The sequence below is a fragment of the Cherax quadricarinatus genome, chromosome 81, assembly GCF_038502225.1.
Source record: "Cherax quadricarinatus isolate ZL_2023a chromosome 81, ASM3850222v1, whole genome shotgun sequence".
In the NCBI taxonomy this organism is placed as follows: Eukaryota; Metazoa; Arthropoda; class Malacostraca; order Decapoda; family Parastacidae; genus Cherax; species Cherax quadricarinatus.
Genome location: NC_091372.1, coordinates 20,614,134 through 20,634,746, shown reverse-complemented (window position 1 = coordinate 20,634,746; position 20,613 = coordinate 20,614,134). Strand labels below are relative to the sequence as shown.

The following is a 20,613-nucleotide window of genomic DNA, read 5'->3' as shown; positions in this document are numbered from 1 at the left end:
AAAGTTGCTAGGGATTCTAAAGCTAACCCAAAAAGTTTTTTCCAGGTATATAGAACAAAAGTCAGAGATAAGACAGGTCCCCTTAAAAATAACTATGGGCACCTTACTGACAAAGAGAATGAAATGTGCTCGATTTTAAATAATTATTTTCTCTCGGTTTTTGCACAGGAGGACACTAATAATATTCCAGTAATTAATTTTTATAATGGGCCAGAAGATAAATTATGTAACATCACAGTCACTAGTGAAATGGTTGTGAAGCAGATAGACCGATTGAAGCAAAATAAGTCACCGGGTCCTGATGAGGTTTTTTCAAGGGTTCTTAAGGAATGCAAAATGGAAGTCTGTGAACCATTAACTAATATTTTTAATTTATCTCTTCAAACAGGTGTAGTGTCTGATATGTGGAAGATGGCTAATGTAATTCCTATTTTTAAAACAGGGGACAAGTCGTTACCGTCAAATTACCGCCCAATAAGCCTGACCTCAATTGTAGGCAAATTACTAGAGTTAATTATAGCTGAGATTATAAGAAGCCATCTCGATAAGCATAGCTTGATTAATGATACTCAGCATGGATTCACAAGAGGCCGGTCTTGTCTAACTAATTTATTAACTTTCTTCAGTAAAGCTTTTGAGGCTGTTGACCACGATAAAGAATTTTATATTATTTACTTAGATTTTAGTAAGGCTTTTAATAGAGTTCTGCACCAAAGACTGTTAAAGAAAGTGACAGCTCATGGCATTGGGGGAAGGGTGCTCTCGTGGATCGAATCATGGCTCACAGACAGGAAGCAGAGAGTGTCCATAAATGGGGTTAAGTCCGTGTGGGGATCAGTAACAAGCGGCGTTCCACAGGGATCAGTCTTGGGCCCATTGTTGTTTATAATATATATCAATGATCTTGATGAAGGAATTAGTAATGATATGAGCAAATTCGCCGATGACAGAAAGATAGGTAGGATAATTGATTCAAACGTAGATGTTAGGGAACTTCAGAAAGATTTAGACAAGCTCTATTCTTGGTCAGAAAAGTGGCAGATGCAGTTCAATGTAGATAAATGCAAGGTTCTGAAGCTTGGGAGTGCCCATAACCCTAGTACTTATAAGTTAAATGATGTAGAACTTAGCCATAGAGATTGCGAAAAGGACTTGGGGGTTATGGTAAGCAGCAACCTTAAGCCAGGACAGCAATGCCTAAGCGTACGTAATAAGGCAAATAGATTACTGGGATTTATATCAAGAAGTGTAAGCAACAGAAGTCCAGAGGTCATACTGCAGCTTTATACATCATTGGTAAGGCCTCACCTAGATTATGCAGCTCAATTCTGGTCTCCATATTACAGAATTGACATAAATTCGTTAGAAAACATTCAGCGTAGGATGACTAAATTAATACATAACATTAGAAATTTTCCTTATGAAGAAAGATTGAAGACTCTTAAGTTACATTCACTTGTTAGACGAAGAATATATATATATAATATTCTTCTTCTTCTAATGACCAGAGCTTTGGTAAGATGGGGAAGGAAGAAGGATGGGTAAGGATGGAAATATTGGAAGAGGGTTGGAGGGGAGGGGAGAGGTAGGATATAAAAGGTAAGTGGCCCAACCACTTTTGTGTAATTTAAAAAGTGTATTTGAATTGATAAGATTATTTTTTAAGAGGTATAATACTAACCCATCAGAGTCACATAAATATAATAGGTATATAAGTACATGACTCTGAATTGGTTGTAATTATACAAGTTGCAATTGCTTTTGTTTTTTTGTTTTTTTTTTTTTTTTTTTTTTTTTTTTTTTTTTTTTTTTTTCGCGAGTGCACAACGGATATTCATACGACAGGAAAGGCAATATTTTCTGGCCAGTTTATGAGCTCGTGACAATAGCTTCTTAATGGTGGTGTCCAACAATAGTCAATAGCATAGTTTTACATTAGAAAGTTATTTAAGATGTCTCCCTAATTGGGGGCGATGGTTTTTTCAGTATACATAGAAGGGTTCTGGTGGTATCCAATCTTCTTCGTCAGGTAAGTTGCTCAAAATCATGGGTCGAGGGTAATCATCTTTATGAATAAAACGACGAACCCTCTGTTAGAGAGTCATTCTTTGAGTCCTGTGAGGTGGAGTATTGATGGTGTAATCGGTGGTATTTATCACTTGTATAGGATGTTCTCTATCTGGCATGTATAGTTCTTGCATTGTATAAAGTTGTTCCTTTTTTAGGGTGTCAAGGCGTACATTTATGGCAGTGATATCTTGTTGTGTGTGTAAATCTGCCATTCTAACTCTGTCTCTCCTCCTGGTATTGGTAATAAATCGAAGAGCTCTATTCTGGACCCTTTGTAACCGTAGCATGTTGGTCTTCGTTGTTAATGATATTGGGACACAAGGGTATTCAAGTATAGGTCTTATTATCATTTTATACAGATGTTTTTTGACATGTTGAGGGGCTTGATTGAATCGAAAGAGTCTGCTAAGACCGGCTTTGGCTGTGTTGATCTTTTTAGTTACATGAGATGTTGAGTGGAGCAGCCTGTCTATTTCATATCCCAAGATCTTGTTAGGGTTTCTAATGGCTACAGGTGTACCTCTGATGGAGATACCCCCTTTATCTTCAATGGTTGATGCAAAACATCCTATCGTGCTAACAAGGACCTTGTCAGGATTAGTCGTAATTCTCCATTATATAATATTTTAAAACAGCATTTATTCCAAATTTAGTGTTAATAAGTGAGCAAAAATTAATAAAGAAAATAAAAATGCAAGAAAAAACATGAAAATTAATAAAAATGGTTAAAAAATCATTTAAAATTAATATGTGAGAAAAGCACAAGATTCTCAATGGTGGACGGTGATTGGTGGAGAGGCTGGCATTCCCACACGCTGATTGGCCGAGGCTGCCGGGTGAAGTAGACGTTGATTGGTCAGGTCAAAGCCAGCTGTCAGAAAGTAAATAAGACGACCATCAAGAAGGAAGATCAAGACTACAACACCAAGTTTGAAGACGATATTTACAAAGAAATAATGGACGAGATGAGGTAAATTATACCACAGATTATACTTGAATTATCAGAGTACAATTGTAGATAATTTATATCACTTGTAATTGTATTTTAAGGGAGAAATAAGGTAAGGGAGGAGGGTGATCACCTTCCTCTAGTCTAGGGATATTAAAATTGGTTCACTTTCTAGCAAGGAAAAACAAAGACGAGTTTTCAGTCTAAATAATGACCAGGATGAGGTAAATTATAGCTTAAATTATTGTTGAATTACTCTAGTATACTTGATATAACTAATAAGATATAATTGTATATTAAGGCAGAAATAACGTGATAAATGAGGGTAATTTTAGCCTGCTGGTAAATGGTCTAGTAGGTCGTAACAAGAGGCCAAAATAATGTTTTTATACAAGGGGAAAAGTCGCCCTGTTGCTCATTTAATATATTATTTGAAATGGGTAGTCACTAATTGGTCTTTGTAATAAATTAGTCACTAAATAGTCTTTATCAAAATAAATGGCTGTTGATCATTACAATGTATAGTATTGGAGTAATTTAGGTATAATGATTTGAGTGATGGCTGAAGTATTTTTTCTATTTTTTATGGTGGAATAATAGTATATATTCTAGGGTTGCTTGAGTGATGATGGAATTGTTTCTTCTGTATTTTTTGTTCTCTGTATATAAGCAGTTTGTTGTACAGGGTTTGAGTGATGGTGGAAGTAAATCTTTTATTTTGGTTGCAATATATTGGTGGCAGACTGATTTGAAAAAATGTGTTGCAGGGTTGAGTGGTGGTGAGTTGAGTGGTGGACAGAGCACTGGAGGCGGCGGTGTGTCGTTACGGATGATATCCACCGCAGCGGAGACGAAGGATCAACCTTACAACAGCGATGTACTGTTGATGCTGCTATGACCATCACATGATGCTGTTGTTGACTCTCCAGGTGAAGCCTATTGTTGGGTCCAGGGGTCAGGGAGGGGTCCATGGGGGGTGGGTGGTCAGGGAGGGGTCCATGGGGGTTGTGTGGGTGGTCAGGGAGGGGTCTATGGGGGGTTGTAGGTGGTCAGGGAAGGGTCCATGGGGGGTGTGTGGGTGGTCAGGGAAGGGTCCATGGAAGGTGTGTAGGTGGTCAGGGAGGGGTCCATGGGGGTGTGTGGGTGGTCAGGGAGGGATCCATGGGGGTTCTGTGGGTGGTCAGGGAGGGGTCCATGGGGGTTGTGTGGGTGGTCAGGGAGGGGTCTATGGGGGGTTGAAGGTGGTCAGGGAAGGGTCCATGGGGGGTGTGTGGGTGGTCAGGGAAGGGTCCATGGAAGGTGTGTAGGTGGTCAGGGAGGGGTCCATGGGGGTGTAGGTCGTCAATGAAGGGTCAATGGGAGGTGTGTGGGTGGCTAGGGAGGGGTCCATGGGAGGTGTGTAGATGGTCAGGGAAGGGTCCATTGGGGATGTGTAGATGGTCAGGGAGTGGTACATGGGAAGTGTGTAGGTGGTCAGGGATGGGTCCATGGGAGGTGTGTAGGTGGTCAGGGAAGGGTCCATGGGAGGTGTGTAGGTGGTCAGGGAAGGGTCCATGGGGGAGTGTAGGTTGTCAGGGAAGGGTCCATGGGGGGTGCTTAGGTGGTCAGGGAGGGGTCCATGGGAGTGTAGGTGGTGAGGGAAGGGTCCAAGGGGGGTGTGCAGGTGGTGAAGGAAGGGTCCATTGGGGATATGTAGGTGGTGAGGGAGGGGTCCATTGGGGATGTGTAGGCAGTCAGGGAGGGGTTCATGGGGGGTGTAGCTGATCTGGAACGGGTCCATGGGGGGTGTTTAGGTGGTCAGGGAGTAGTCCAGGGCAGTAGTGGAAATGGTCAGGGAGCAGTCCAGGGGGTAGTGGAAGTGGTCAGGGAGCAGTCCAGGGGGTAGTGGAAGTGGTCAGGGAGCAGTCCAGGGGGTAGTGGAAGTGGTCAGGGAGCAGTCCAGGGGGTAGTGGAACTGGTCAGGGAGCAGTCCAGGGGGTAGTGGAAGTGGTCAGGTGGTAGTGGAAGTGCTCAGGGAGCAGTCCAAGGGGTAGTGGAAGTGGTCAGGGAGCAATCCAGGGGGTAGTCCAGGGAGTAGTGGAAGTGCTCAGGGAGCAGTCCAAGGGGTAGTGGAAGTGGTCAGGGAGCAATCCAGGGGGTAGTCCAGGGAGTAGTGGAAGTGGTCAGGGAGCAGTCCAGGGGGCAGTGGAAGTGGTCAGGGAGCAGTCCATGGGGCAGTGGAAGTGGTCAGGGAGCAGTCCAGGGGCAGTGGAAGTGGTCAGGGAGCAGTCCAGGGGGCAGTGGAAGTGGTCAGGGAGCAGTCCAGAGGGCAGTGGAAGTGGTCAGGGAGCAGTCCAGGGGGCAGTGGAAGTGGTCAGGGAGCAGTCCAGAGGGCAGTGGAAGTGGTCAGGGAGCAGTCCAGAGGGCAGTGGAAGTGGTCAGGGAGCAGTCCAGGGGGCAGTGGAAATGGTCAGGGAGCAGTCCAGGGAGCAGTGGAAGTGGTCAGGGAGCAGTCCAGGCAGCAGTGGAAGTGGTCAGGGAGGGGTCCCGGGGGCAGTGGAAGTGGTCAGGGAGGGGTCCCGGGGGCAGTGGAAGTGGTCAGGGAGGGGTCCCGGGGGCAGTGGAAGTGGTCAGGGAGGGGTCCTCGGGGGCAGTGGAAGTGGTCAGGGAGGGGTCCTGGGGGCAGTGGAAGTGGTCAGGGAGGGGGGCAGTGGAAGGGATCGTCAAGGAGGTTAGGGAAGGTCAAGGGGGAGTGTAGGTGGTGGGGAGGGTCAAAGGGAGCGTAGGCTGTCAGGGACGGTCCAATGGGAGTGTGTTCAAAGTCTAACAGAATCTCTGAAGTTCTTCCCATTAGTGAAAAATGTGATAAATCTTGACCTATTGTGGCTAACTTATTTAAACTACCATAGCTATGTATGTAAACCAAAATCGCTTAAATATAGTGTTTGTTATTATTCAAGGTTTCTGGTATCCATGGTAGTTCTTGGTGCGTCCCTGGGATAACTGGGCACTACTGTGTAGGTCTTGGAAGGTATCTCCCTGCGATACCAGGAAACCACTGTGCTTTAGCTTCCGCAGTTCTTGTCTCTCTAAATTAGTGTCCAGGTTGCTGTGGATAGACTGTTGGTTACAAGGCAGAGACCAAGAGCTAAATCCAATTGTCCAGAAGCACATCCTCGTGGTGTGGCTCTTTTTTTTTTTCTTTTAGATACAGTAAGCATTGCATATAACGCACCTTAGATTTAATAGGGGGACATTCGTTAAATTGTACATTTAATTGCTTGTTTATCAGGTATATTAGTTGCATACTAATGTCTGTGTATAGGTATATAGAAATAAAAGTAGTTGTATGGATCATAGTCACTGAAAAACCAATGTAAGTAATTTCTTTGACAAACTTTAGCATTAGTCAGATTTAAGTGACACTGATGTTAATCAATCTTAGTGGTTATTGAAACCTCCATATGTTTGTTTGGATAGTTGCAGCAACCAGATTCATAGTTGACAGACTGGTGTCCAGTGGTGCGTCCTTGAGCAGTAACGTTGGTTTGCTGGTTCTTCCCCGAGGTGCGATCGTAGTTATGACAATGGTGCTGCCCACTAGAACTGCTACTAGTACTGTCACTACCACTAGTCCTCCTCCTAGTACTGTCACGACTACTAGTGCTGCTGCTACTGTGAGTGTTATAAAATAATTTTCCCGGATCAGTACTTATCGAGATAAGAAACATGAAAATGACAAAAGTTAATGACTGGCGGCAACATCGTCGGCTTCTGCTGCTCTCCGTATTTTTGTTTTTACTTTTATTGAATGATTTTCTTTTCTAAAATTTTTTCCAACAAATTTTGTGGGCTGTGAGACCAATATAATGAATAATGTATATATATATATATCCATTCTTCACACCAACCCAGTAACTGCACACATTGTTTGCAGAACTTGCTTACACAAATGAACATAAATATTTATTACTGATGTTTTAAAGTATACAGATGGAGCATTACAGTGCGGCATTAATCAGTCCATCACTTTAAAACACCCTGTATATATATGTAGTGCTGAATAGGTAAAACTTGTGATTTTTGGCTGAAATAACAACACTTCTTGTGGAATAAGGCAAGCGGAAATTTGTGTATGCAATAATTTCGCAAAAATCATTCTGAACCTAACAACAAAGTTTCCTTGTTTATTAAATTCTAAATTTGTCTAAAATGTATTTAGTTCGATTAAGCTAAATTAAATTACGGTTGCTATAATAAGGTTACGTAAGTTTTCTAGAGTTCTTTTGATACAAAATTAATTTTTACATAAAAATATTTTTATACGAATATTAGTATTTTAAAAAGGGCTTAATTTTAAACACGTTTTAGCTAATTGAGCAATTTTACCTATTAGACACGACATTATATATATCAATCACTGGACATGATCCTAGGACAGCAGCAGTCTGTGGAAATCTTTGAATCATAGTGTTGTACACAGTGCTGTACACAGTGCTGTACACAGTGCTGTTTTATACTCCATGCACACAAAACTAATGTGTTCGCATTTTTGTGAGGTGGTGGTTGTATGTGCACAGACAAAACACCTCTGACAAAATTATTTCTTAAGAGGCAGTTTTGTTAGGTAGTGGTACCAAGACATCAAACGAGAGGCTATTTGATGATCAGTTTTCACACTGTTTTGTGTCACAGATATTACCTGGTTCTTCTATATTGTGTGATGACAAACAAAATTTTCCATTTAGTGGTCTTTCTGCTCCTCATTTTGCTGTAAGACCCTTGTAGGTTCAACGCTTTTTTTTATTACAATAATAATGGTCCTCATCTTCATATTATAAGCACTGAGTATGAGAATGTCCATTAAATATAAAAAGTTTAATGCACCACTTATAACTTCGGACAAATGTGACATGTAGCAAACCCAATCTGCATGTTACATTGGTCTACTGAACTCATATTGAGAGCGTAACCCAATAATAGACAAGTTTTAGAATTGGTTCATTGGTATCTTTCTTTTCCCTTCCACTATCTGTCATTTCGTTATTGTGAATGGATGTCAATGTGACATCTCGTTCGTCATAGCACCGTAATGCTATGGTCATTGGCAACCAACACTTTACCTCACTACGAATGCCTGTGTTGAACCTGGGCAAATGTTTACGATTTGCACGCACTGCACCACACACGTCTGTCATGTTCAATTGAAAGAAACTGCTGAGTAAGAGGTTTGTGTACTAGTATCAGTATATACTGTGTCCCTTACCAAGATATGGTTCCACCAATGTTCTAGCTACATCTTCCGGGATTCCCAGTTACTTTTTGGTATCTTCCAATGTTTTACTTCCCGTGTATAAAGGTTTATCTAATACCAAGCCACTGTCAGTCACAAAGTACAAACTTGATACCAAAATGTTCCCTCCTGCTCGGTATGTATGTACTGTTCCAACGACAATCTATCTTCGAAGAAAATTAGTCGTCGGTTACAAGATCCTTGAATGGATAAAAGAATATGTTGAACTTTTGTTTTAGATACATGAAAACATTTCTAATCTTGATAAATTAGACACATGTGTAACATTTGGGCATCTTTAATGAGGAATAGTTTCACCATGCAGTGGCTTCAACAGTCCATGCAAAGGAGAATGGTGAAGAACAGTAGTAGTTTGAGGTAATTAGTGTCTCAGCCTTGAGTCAATGTGATCAGTCCATCAATCATGTCTGACACAGCAACATCTTATGAACTTAATACAGAGAGTTCTTCAACTTGCCTAACTCTTGGGCACGACATACTTCCACATTCGTCAAATGTTATACCACCCACGACTGCAGCACCTCTCCTGCCTACAGTATATAAACCACTTCTTCGCACATATTCTGTATTCTTTTCAAGATTGATGGACTGATCACATAGACAAGGTTGAGGGACTGATTACCTCAAACTACTCGTGTTCTTCACCATTCTCCTTTGTATGGGCTGATGAAGCTGATGTGTGGCGAAACATTTCCTCATTAAAGACGCCCAAATGTTGCAAATGTCTAATTTATCATTCATCTACATTTTTAATGCTGCATAACTTATTGTCTGTCAGGTCTGATTTTGTAAGATAAGTGTAAAATAGGATAAATCTGTTGACTGCGATAATATCACTGAAGGTCGGGGTAGAAATTAGGCGATCTGTGGATCGGATTGATTTGAAATGTCCATAGATATGTAGCATAAACATTATTGCTCCCCCCCCAAAAAAAAAGATAAATCTGCCACATTTGCTTCTTTCACAGGTGTAGTCTTGTTGTGATAAAATCATTATATTTGCCGTAATGTAATCAAAATTGTTACTTTCCCTGGCAATATTTTTCCTTCAAGAGCTGATCGAAGAATATTTCAAAGAATTGCAGTTCGCTTGCAATGTTTCCAAAGGAGCAAGATGACAGGAATCCACTTTTCAGTGTCAAAATGATAGGAATGGGGAACAAAATTGGGATTTTGCTGGCATTCACAGATGGTTTACTGGTGGGTAGTGGACATCATCAACTGATAGTGGTTGTGCAGGTTGTGTTGTGGAGCTAATTGAAGATGCCCTTTGCCGTAGACTTGCTGAGTCAGTGGTGTGGGTCCCAGCCTGGGCTAGTGTGGCATCTTGTATAGCTGCGGCACCAACACCACCTACAGATGCATGTGATCTACTGTCTACCAACTGTAGTCACATCATCGCCACTTTCACTATTCTAGGTGTAAGACAATGGGATGTACTCAGTCCTCTTGGTACTACATGTGGTACACTACCCATCCGTATGAGGCGTCGTATAAACTGACCCTTCACAGGTGAATATTATTCGTCACTATACCTACTCGAATGAGCAACAAAATCAAAGACCACTGCAATATCGTAACTATCACTCGCATCCGAGGCCTGGTCATGCAAAGATATTTTCTTTTGTGAAGTGGTACAACTGAATGTGACAGAGACGGACAACCACCAGAGGTGGATGGCGATGGTCGTCAGGGTTTACAATACTATTTTTCTATATCCTGTGTTATAATTTTGGTCACAAATTGTTTAGAACCATAGAATTCCTCTTCAGATTCACATGGGAAGAGGTGATTCAGAGTTTGATTGAGAGTAAAGTATTTGTTACCACGAGACATGGTGAACAGTGTGTACAAAGATGGAGTTCCCATAATGCAGAGGTGGACAAAATTTTTTCTGCCAAGGGCCATTTGGATATTTATAACATCATTCGTGGGCCATAATAAATTAACTTAAAAATTAACCTGTTATATTTGGTCATTTAATGTGATGGCTGGAACTGCTAATCTTTTGTGAGGCGCGTGATGTTATTTGGTATTTTTTTTTTTTTTATATTTTATTTAAAACCAACAATAGACAATAGACAAAAGGAAAAACCCTAAAGATGACAATATATGACAATAACTGAAAAAACGTTACATTAGATATTGAAACATCAACGAATAACATTACAATATAACAAATATGACCACTATTACCTACATATTAAATCAGATACCGAAGCTTAAAACTGTCCTATACTAGCTACATGTGGATAAGTTAACTTTCGTAAAAACATGCAAACCTATATTAACTCTTCCTCAAATTAATCATCCTTGCTCTTAATTTACACTAGAATAATAAAATACAAGTATAATAAAGAGCAGTTTGAATCAAAAGAACATTCCACAATTATCATAAATTTACCCTAACTTAAGCCTAGTATTTCATCTGTATTATAAATGTCTAATCAACACGAAAATTTTACCACATTCCCCTAACCATATTTGTTGGTGTAGATAATACAACCTTGTATTACCATAAAGAGAAAAAAAGAACAATAAAAAAGGAAAACCCACTCTTCACCTTTAAAATCAGACTTCAATTTACCATACATGTACATACATATAAATAAGTATATAAAGTATGTTGTCTAATTGAACACAATCACTTACAACGTCAGTTATAATATTACGTCAACTCAACCATGAATAACTTCACCCAATTCTTACAACTTCAAGGTTCGTAAAACTCTTAAACTACATACATAGTATTACCACCATCTAGACAAATTAAAAAGAAAAACAATACTCAAATATATCAAAACACACTATGCTTCTAATTGGCACCAAATCAATTGTGCTTACAAAAATACATTGTAAATTAAACTGAAACATAAAAAGCCATTTTGACATTTACACATTGTATCAAAATCATAAATGCGCATAGAAAATATGTATTGAATATCATTGAAAATGTTCATGAGGAAAAACATTAAAGGTATATACAAGAAAGTAAACATACATATACATACATATACATACATATACATACATATACATACATATACATACATACATATATATATATATATATATATATATATACATATATATATATATATATATATATATATATATATATATACACATACATATATACATACGTACACAAGTACACACACACATACAACACATGCATATATATACACACATACACATACATAGTTATAAGTCGACAATTCCAAATATAACTGTATTGTACTTGAAACACTCGGAACAAATAATGTTAAAATTGCACCCCAGACATACCTCATATAACATTCATCAAACAAACTCATCATGCTACCGACCATTCTAGGAAACCAGCCCATTTCATCCCCCTTACCTGCCTTTCAACTCCCGTAAATCCCGTAATGTGAAATTCCTATAACCCTCACTTAAATCCCTCTCCCATCTCCCCCCATACACCTCCTTATTTCTACACTTTGTCCTATAAAAAGTTGCTGTTAATGCATTAATTCTTTACACGTTCGCTCCTCTCATAGCCCAAGACATATAAATATAATCTGTAATTATATACCCTACCGCATTCTCTACCATCTGATTCACCCCACCTATGTCTAAGCTTAAAACCCTCAACACCTGCAAACCCCCTCCCACTAACCTTGATTACCTTACCCAACCAAACCCTTATTAGTTCCATACATTCGCAAAAAATACACCATATGGAAAACAGTCTCCCATCCACCACAAGCCTTGCATATCCCATCCTCCCGTATTCTCTTATGAATAAAACCATTCCAGACGGTAAGATCCCATGTAAAAATCTATACATTACTTCTCGTACTTTAGGGTTTTAAACGTAATTTGTTCAAACGCCCCCAGATATTACGCCAATCATACATCGGATAAACACCTTCTATACCCTGCTACCACTGCCTTACCTTCCACCCTATCAAGGTTTCCCAATTTAATATGTGAAGGATCGCTCATGTTTATGATGACCCGTAACATTGCCTCCTACCGATTATGAACTCCCTACCCACCCACCACCGTTGCATATCCTGACGTATCTTATGAAGTCCGCCTTCCCTCGCCCCCCCCTCCCGCTTATAACTACGTTTTAAATACACACTCATAATCCTCTTTTCAACAGCTATAAGACCCAGCCCTCCTCGGCCAACCGGGAGTGTGACAACCGCTCTACCTAACCATTCGCTTCCAGTACCCCAAATGAATCTAAAAATGCGCTTTTGTAACCTTTGTATCTCATTACGAAGTATCGGATATATTGCTGCTACATGCCAAAGTTTACTATATAATAGGACATTCGTTGTAATTACTCTTTGATGCAAAGTTAAGTGTGCAGCTCGTAAACCACTGATGCGCTTCAGTACACCATCTACAATACGCACTGAATTTATTTGTTGTGCTAACTTGATATCACTTACATAAACGATCCCACATATCAGTAATTGGTCCACCTTTTTCCACCTTTCAACTACTTCACATTCCTCACTTAACCTATCCCCAAGATCCATATACTTCGTTTTCTCCTTATTAATTGACATGATGAAGCCAAAAACTTTAAAAACATTTACTAACTTTTTCCACCGAGGCAAATCCCTGTTACCACTTACTAAAATCGTTGTCATCAACATATCCAACAATGCCAGCCCCCACCCTTTCGTCACCAACCCCATTTGCTGCCAATAAGACCCCTAATTCCTCTATAAAAGGGATCCTGTAAACATGCAAAAAATATTTGTGAAAGGGGACAACCTTGACGTAGACCCCTGCTCATCTGAATTTGTTCTCCTAACCTTCCATTTACCTGCACCCGCAAGGATGCATCTTGATACATTAATTTGGCCCATGATATAATTTCCTCTCCAAACCCCTGCCATCTCATAATCTTCCATAACGCTTCCCTTTCTACACTATCATATGCCGCCTCCCAATCTATAGCCAACACCCCCACTCCCAATTTTACTCTTTCTTCAATAAAACTCCTAATCAAACCATACTTGCATCATACATAGACCTTCCAGCACCCCCTTATTGTCCCTTATCAGTCACTTTACAGGACCTTTTTTATTCTATATTAAGCTAAAATTCTTGCAAAAATCTTATAATCACCACACAATAACGAAATGGCACGATAGTCTTTAACTGTTAATGGCTCTCCTTTAGGCACCTAAAACGACCACAGCCATCCGCTGCTGTGCCCCTGACCCGATCCATAGGATATTGAATAATCTTATTAAAAATTCTTTTAAAACACTCCAATTTTGGAATAAAAGTCACTGGGCAACCATCAATTCCTGGTACCTTACCTAATTGCGCCCCGGATAAAAAGCTTTCCCGTATCTCGCACTCCGTTATCGGCCCTTCCAAAACAGATTGATCATGCTCTGTCAACTCACTGCACAAACCTTCAATTGACTGTAATGCTGTTTACTTATTCCCACACATTGCGTTATCAACCCAACCCAAACATCAATATACCCCTCATACCCTCAGTCGTCGTCAACACCTGGTCACACTTTGTACCCTTGCATACCTACCTGAACATTTCAACCCCATTAACTCCATTGCCTTGCGACATTATTGTATTTGACTCATAGCACACACGCCGACCTTGATCTCCCACAAAACCTCCTCAATCCCGCCCCCTTAAGCGCTTTCCCCATCAAACCTCTCGGTGCACCAAATTCCGGATATTTTTCCAGCTAATTTCAATTTCCAATAACAGGATAATTAGCATTAATTTGTACATAACAGTCAGCACCTTTGCCCTCTAAATATTTTTGAAAACCGTATTGTAGCTGATTATATCTCTATCGATTAATGTAATATTCCTTAATACGTTTTTACTTCTTATTTCTCCCACCAATTAATAGCCAGCATCACAATTGCTTCTACCACTAAACGATCCCACATATGTCCAAAAGACAAAAGACTATCCTCTTCCTTTAATAACTTTACATTCAATTTCCAAAATGATGGACCCCTCCGAGGCACACCCTCAATATCCACATCTATTACCACTCCTCTATGATCCGAAAAAACCACATCTATCACATCCACCCTCCGCACAGTAACCGCACAAGGCACGTACATTCGGTCCAACCTCGCCGCATAACCTCGTTTAATGAAGGTATGCTCTACCATCCCTCCCCCCCCACACACATCCTTTAACCCCACCCCGGTCAATATATCCCCCAATATACCCAAACAACACCCCGCACCTCTAGGCTCCACATCTTTACGACGTATCACACAATTCCAATCTCCGCCTATTATTGCAACATTCGGTAAACCACGTAAAAAATAGACCAGCACGTCCCGAACAAATTTAGTTTTAATACTCACGTCACCCTCAGCCGGACCATATACACATACTAAACTAATGGGAACCCTACCCCAAGTTCCATCCACTCTAATTACCCTCCCCTCCCCCCCTTCACTACGCCTTACTATAAACGGGCTAGTTTCCTTTACCAAAATGGCAGCCCCACCTTTCAAACGTGTCGCATGTTCCATGTACACATTATAACCACTCATATCCAACTCATAACCAGGCCTAAAATTATGTTCCTGTAAGAATACCACATCCACACCAAGTCGCACCAAATACTCATTAAACCACTTAAGCTTCCTCTCAGCTCTCAACCCGTTAATATTTATAGTAAAACACTTGAATTCAACAAATGGGTTTTCCTTTTGTCCCCGGCATTGACTTTACCCCAGTTCGTTTTGCAACACCTCTGTCCCTCCCCCCTTTGTTGGGAATCACCTTTGCAATCCCTTGATCCTTGGGTTCACCATTCCCTCTCTTCTGTACCTCCACCCAAGACTTTTTCCCAGGGCGTTGGGCAGGAGTTAGCACATCATCAGAATCCGATGATGCTGCAGTCCTCTTTCGTGTCCCTCCCTCCACCTGCATTTTGACATCTGAAGCACCGTCCTGATGCACCTCCACCTCTACTGCATGCACCTTCAATCCTTTAGACTCTCTCGTCGACAAACCGTCATCTTCTGCCATATCATCATTCACAGCCTTCCCCAGAACTAAGCCTGGGTCTTCCACCTGATCTAGGACCGATTCCTCTAACAAGTCATCCAACGCCTTTACCAAAGACGCCGCCACTTCTTCACCCATATTAGGTAGTCTCTCCTCAAAAACCTTATGTATGTCCAATGACTGAGATTCTCCTTGAAGCGTTAGAATTGGCGATTCGAGCTCCTTTTCTTTGTCCACCTCCTCACTCCATGACAACCGTTGTTGGGGCAGTGTAGCAAGAGACTGTTCTCGCTCATCGCCAACCTCGTCCACTGGCTGCTGTTGCTGCTGTTGCCGTTGCTGTTGTGCCGGGTACCCACTTCGTTTCTCACACTGCGCCGTGATGTGGTCATATGACCCACATAGCCGACACGTACGTTGTTGCCCCGCATACGTTACATAGACTTGAGTCCTTAATTCTTTCAACACAATATATGAAGGAATAGGGTGTCGAAGAGTCATTTTAACTGTATACGCGCCTTCCAGCACACCTGCATACGGTCCAGTTGCCCATCTCCCTGCTGTGGCTACGTGAACCGTCCCATAAGTACGCAGTTCACTGGTAATATCAAAATCAGTTGCCTCAAAAGGCACATTCCTGATTTTCACCCAGGTGTAATGTCGAGATACATCATGAAGTCTCACCGACACAGCTGTATTAACCGGTATGATGGTCTCCTGATACTTGTCGACCACTGCCTCGTAGACTTGTGCAGACGTCATTTTAACGAAGATTCTTGTCATTCCATTTAATGCGACACCACATATCTCCTCATTTGCTATACCATAGGTATCGCGAATGATCGCTGGTAATAATAAATCCATGTTGGATCCTGTGACAGCACCACGGATCGTCTCAATGCAGACAGTGTTGATTCTTCTTCTGCTATTCAGCGCCATGTTGGAGAAAATAAAGTTTCCACCAACCAACGCTAGGGGCAGCTCAATCAGGTAAACTGCGCAAAACAAACTCAAACAGGAGCGTCTGCGCAGCTCGTCCACACGGCTCGGAGGCGATGAGGACAATGATATTTGGTATTTATGTTGCTACTCGCAACTACTTTTCCAGGATTGTGTCGGCCATTATGAAGTGCAGTCTACTCTTTGCAATGTTAAGTTTTTAAAAAATTGCTCGCAGCGGTAAGATGTTCTGAACACAGATGCATATTTCACTGCTTGTCTCCTCATAGTAGGGAAATTCATCATTGCTTATGTAACGTTTATAGAACTCAAGTAATGGGAGGTTGTTGTACCTAGCTTTCAGCTCCTTATCGCTTTGCAGCTGAATGATTATTGTCAGTTATCAGGCACATCATTTGGCTTCACATTGAACGGTGTGGCAATAATCATTTTCATTTGTTTACTTTTCACGTCTTTGAATCTCTGATTAAATGCCAGTTTGTTTTGCACATTTACTAGCAAATTCAAGTGTCGTAGAAGGCTCTTGTCCTTCCAGAAAGGGAAAATGCATCATATTTTTCTTTTTGAGTTGCAATTTCCAGTCTTAATTTTGCTTCAAATGATTTCACGCTTGAAAGCAGGGAGCTGAGAAGCTGGGTGGGGTTCGGCAGCTTGAAGTTCAGTTCTCGGGTACTCCGTTATGCCCGCCATGAACGTAAGATCATACAGCCATTTGCTGTAATTGAGCTTGTTGGCAGATTTTCCCTTCATCTCCATGAACTGCTTGACGTCATCCCGCAGTTAAGACCTCATGAGCATGTTCTCTCAACTCCGCCTTCGAACTTCAAAGTGATACACATATTCACCATGTTGGGTGAAGATGAGACTGGTGGTTATTAGGTCCTCTGCTTTGACAAAATTTATGCACGACACTTGTTGATATCAATGTTTATTTTATATTTTTTTATTTAAAATTAAATTGCAATACACTAAATAAATAAAAGAACCCTATTATCGGCTCCGCCACAAAACAAATTTTCATTTCCTAAATACACACTGCAGGTTCCTCTTTGTGCTGACAAAATATCCCTCATCCCCTATGCTTTTTATCCCTTACTCCTATGCTAAATACAATATTGTACGTTTCATCAATCAAAATATATTACAATTAGCATGAATATTTCTATTCTACTTATCGCCCGACAAAGAGGTGAACATTGTCATTACACAGGATTCCATGAAAATTTACTTAAGATTTAATACAAATATTGTCAAGTCCCACAACTCCTTCCCGTCTTCTAAATACAGTGTACACACATTCAATTGCATGTCGTTATGATCCCATCATAATTACTTACACCCCTGCACTTTTCCCCATTGCAAAATTAAATGCACTTACACTAGACGTCACAACGTCTGACTATTGTTCACTTAACTTATAAAATAATTGAATAACATAATTAAAACTTATGACAAAAATAGATAGGAACATTACTTGACAATAATGAAGAATGCCAACTAAAAATGGTAACTGTTCACTAGATAATAAAACTCGCACACTAAATACATATTCCCATATTTATGTTTTAACATGTGAAACAAAATATTGATGTATAGTAACAAGTATTCGGAACATTATCAGACCTACTCTTTGACACACTGAAAAAGATAACATTGCTCTTAATAATACATGTGCAGAGCAGTATTACCTCCATCATTAAAAATCCATCCAGGCACAAGACACTTCAGAAAGCCCCCCCATGCCATCCCCTGACCCCATACTGTCTATATTAAAAACACAAACTTACGTTCCCTTACATGCTCAAGCTCGAACCTGAAGTCTAAAGTCATAAACCCCTGTCTCTTAATCACAGGTCACCAGGTCACCCCCCCCTACGCCCCCCCCTCATGCCTAACGACTGTACACCCATATATTCCACTACCACACACTTTTATTCAAATTCCATCCTCCACTAATCTCAAAACAAAACAAAGTGACAGACTCCGGGAATACACCCATTCCAGCTCTATTCTGCACCCAACCCTAACATAACACCTATCGTCAGATTACGATAACCCACTGGGAAACTGTTTACCCACACCTTCCCATATAGTAGCCTATTCCTGCAAACCGTACGATACACCCTCGCTGCAAGTGCCCTCACCCTACAATTACCCCCCACCTCCCACATACCCCAAGAAACGTACAAAAATTCTGCCACCACATACATCACAGCTCGCCGAATGTCCTTGGAAACCCCACCCACATCAAACTGCAATGCCCTAAAGGTTGAGATGTTACTCCCCCCCCCCGCGCCGCTATACCTAGAATCCTCGCTAACCATGTCCTTACAACCCCCAAGTTTTCACAAAAATATACAGCATGAAAAGCTGTCTCCTCCCCACAATGCTGACAATTCTTCGCACCTACATAACCCATTCTATATAGCACAGACCTTGAAGCTAGAATTCCCAGAAAAACCTATATACCAATTCACGAATCTTCGGCTTTAATCTAATCTTTCGAAAGTCTTCCCAAATGCCCCTCCAATCATACATTGGGTATGTATCTATTCTCTGTATCACCTCTCCCTGCCTACCTGTCCTCCCAAGCCTACTAACCTTTACCTTCCTTGCATCCTGGATTGTCAATAAATTACGCATCATATCTTCACACATCAATAACTCCTTTCCCTTCCACCATTTCCTCACATCCTCCATGACCTCTCCCACCCTTAAACCCCTCTCCCCTCCCGCCCTTAGGTACCTCTGCTTCACATATACTGCCTTAACACGTGTGTCCAAAGGTATGAGACCCAGCCCACCCAGTCGCTCGTCCATCATCACCACCTTCCGAAGCCACGGCCTCCCATAACACCACACATATCTCAAAACACCCCTCTCCATTTCCTGAATATCACACGCCCTCAGGGGATATACTTCTGCCACTCCCCACACTTTACTATACACCACTGTTTGCGCTACCATCACCCTCTGCTGCAACGTTACATCCCCGGCCTTCCACCCTCGCATCCTACCCATCGCTCTACTCACATCACTTGAATTTGCCCTCTGTGCCTCCCCAGCCTCTGCCATGTAACCACCCCGCATATCTTAGGTCTATCCACAACGTTCCACCCATACAAGTCCCCCCCCACCCACGTACCTACTTCCATTAACTTAGACGTTGCTCCATTAACCCTCATCCTAGTCTCCCCACCAAAAATCTCTATTATACATCCCACATTCCCCAATCCTATTTCCTCTCCCACCAAAATTGTGGTGTCATCCACATACCCCACAATCCCACATCTGCCAGTACCCTTCCCTCTCCGTTCCCCCACTCCTTCCTCTATAAGCCTTTAAAATGGGTCTTGCATGCATACAAACAGGATTTGTGACAAGGGACAGCCCTGTCGCAAACCCTTCCCCATCTGTACCGGCAGCCCTAACTTCCCATTAACTTGTACCCTGACTCTCACAGGTGTATACAAAGTAGTCACCCACTGCACAATCTCATCCCCAAAACCCTGTTTTTTTTTTTGTAAAATACGCCACAACATACGTCTATCAACACAGGCATAAGCATGCCTCCAATCGATCCCCAAGATCCCCCTCCCCCCTGTCTGCCCTCCACGAAATCCCTAATTCTTCCATGCCCCTCACGCATACTTTGCCCTGTAATCCCATACTTTCCTTTATGTATAACAAGGGCAATCACCTTCTTCATGCAATTGCCCAAAACCTTCGCAAATATCTTATAATCAGCGCACAGGGATATCGCCCTATAGGCACCCAGGGTCCTCCCCCCCCTTCTTTTATAAACTAAAACAACTACCCTCGTGCCCTGCGTTTCCCCCAACACTCCCCCTTCCTTCATACAGTTAAGCAACGAGACGAGACATTCCTTCATACAATCCCAGTGTGCAATATAGAAATCGTTAGGAATCCCATCCATCCATGGTGCTTTTCCCCTACTCATGCTCATTACCGCCTCCCCCACCTCCTCCTCACTGATCCTACCCTCAAGCTCTGCCCTCTCTTCCTCCCTTAAATTTCCCCGAATTCTCTCCCTCCCTCCACCCTCCCCCTGCTTAAAATTCTCCCTGAACTAAAGATCAGCATAGTTACTCATTCCATCAGTGGTTCTTAGTACCTGCCCCACTCTATAGCCCCCCCCCCCTTTACACACCTCTAATCCCATAATCGTGCTCATCTGTCTTTCCATGAACCTCCACAAAACACATCCTGACGGCTTATCACCCCATAGTACCTCTTCTAATCCTTCCCTCACCCGTATCGCATCAAAACGAGAATTCTGCATATCCTTCAATCTTCCCCTTGAAACCTCAATTT

The 20,613-nt window shown here is 41.6% G+C and overlaps 1 long non-coding RNA gene across 2 annotated transcripts; it reads left to right on the top strand.

The window, feature by feature from the left end:
• The first annotated feature begins 2,948 nt into the window (after nt 1-2,948).
• Nucleotides 2,949-8,002, top strand: LOC128699733 (uncharacterized). 2 transcript variants are annotated; one of them, XR_008408653.2, is made up of 3 exons: nt 2,949-3,040; nt 3,787-3,948; nt 6,507-8,002. It is a non-coding gene; the product is annotated as an uncharacterized lncRNA (long non-coding RNA). The 2 variants fall into 2 exon arrangements; XR_011394273.1 differs by having other exon boundaries at nt 6,479-8,002.
• Nucleotides 8,003-20,613: the final 12,611 nt, after the last annotated feature.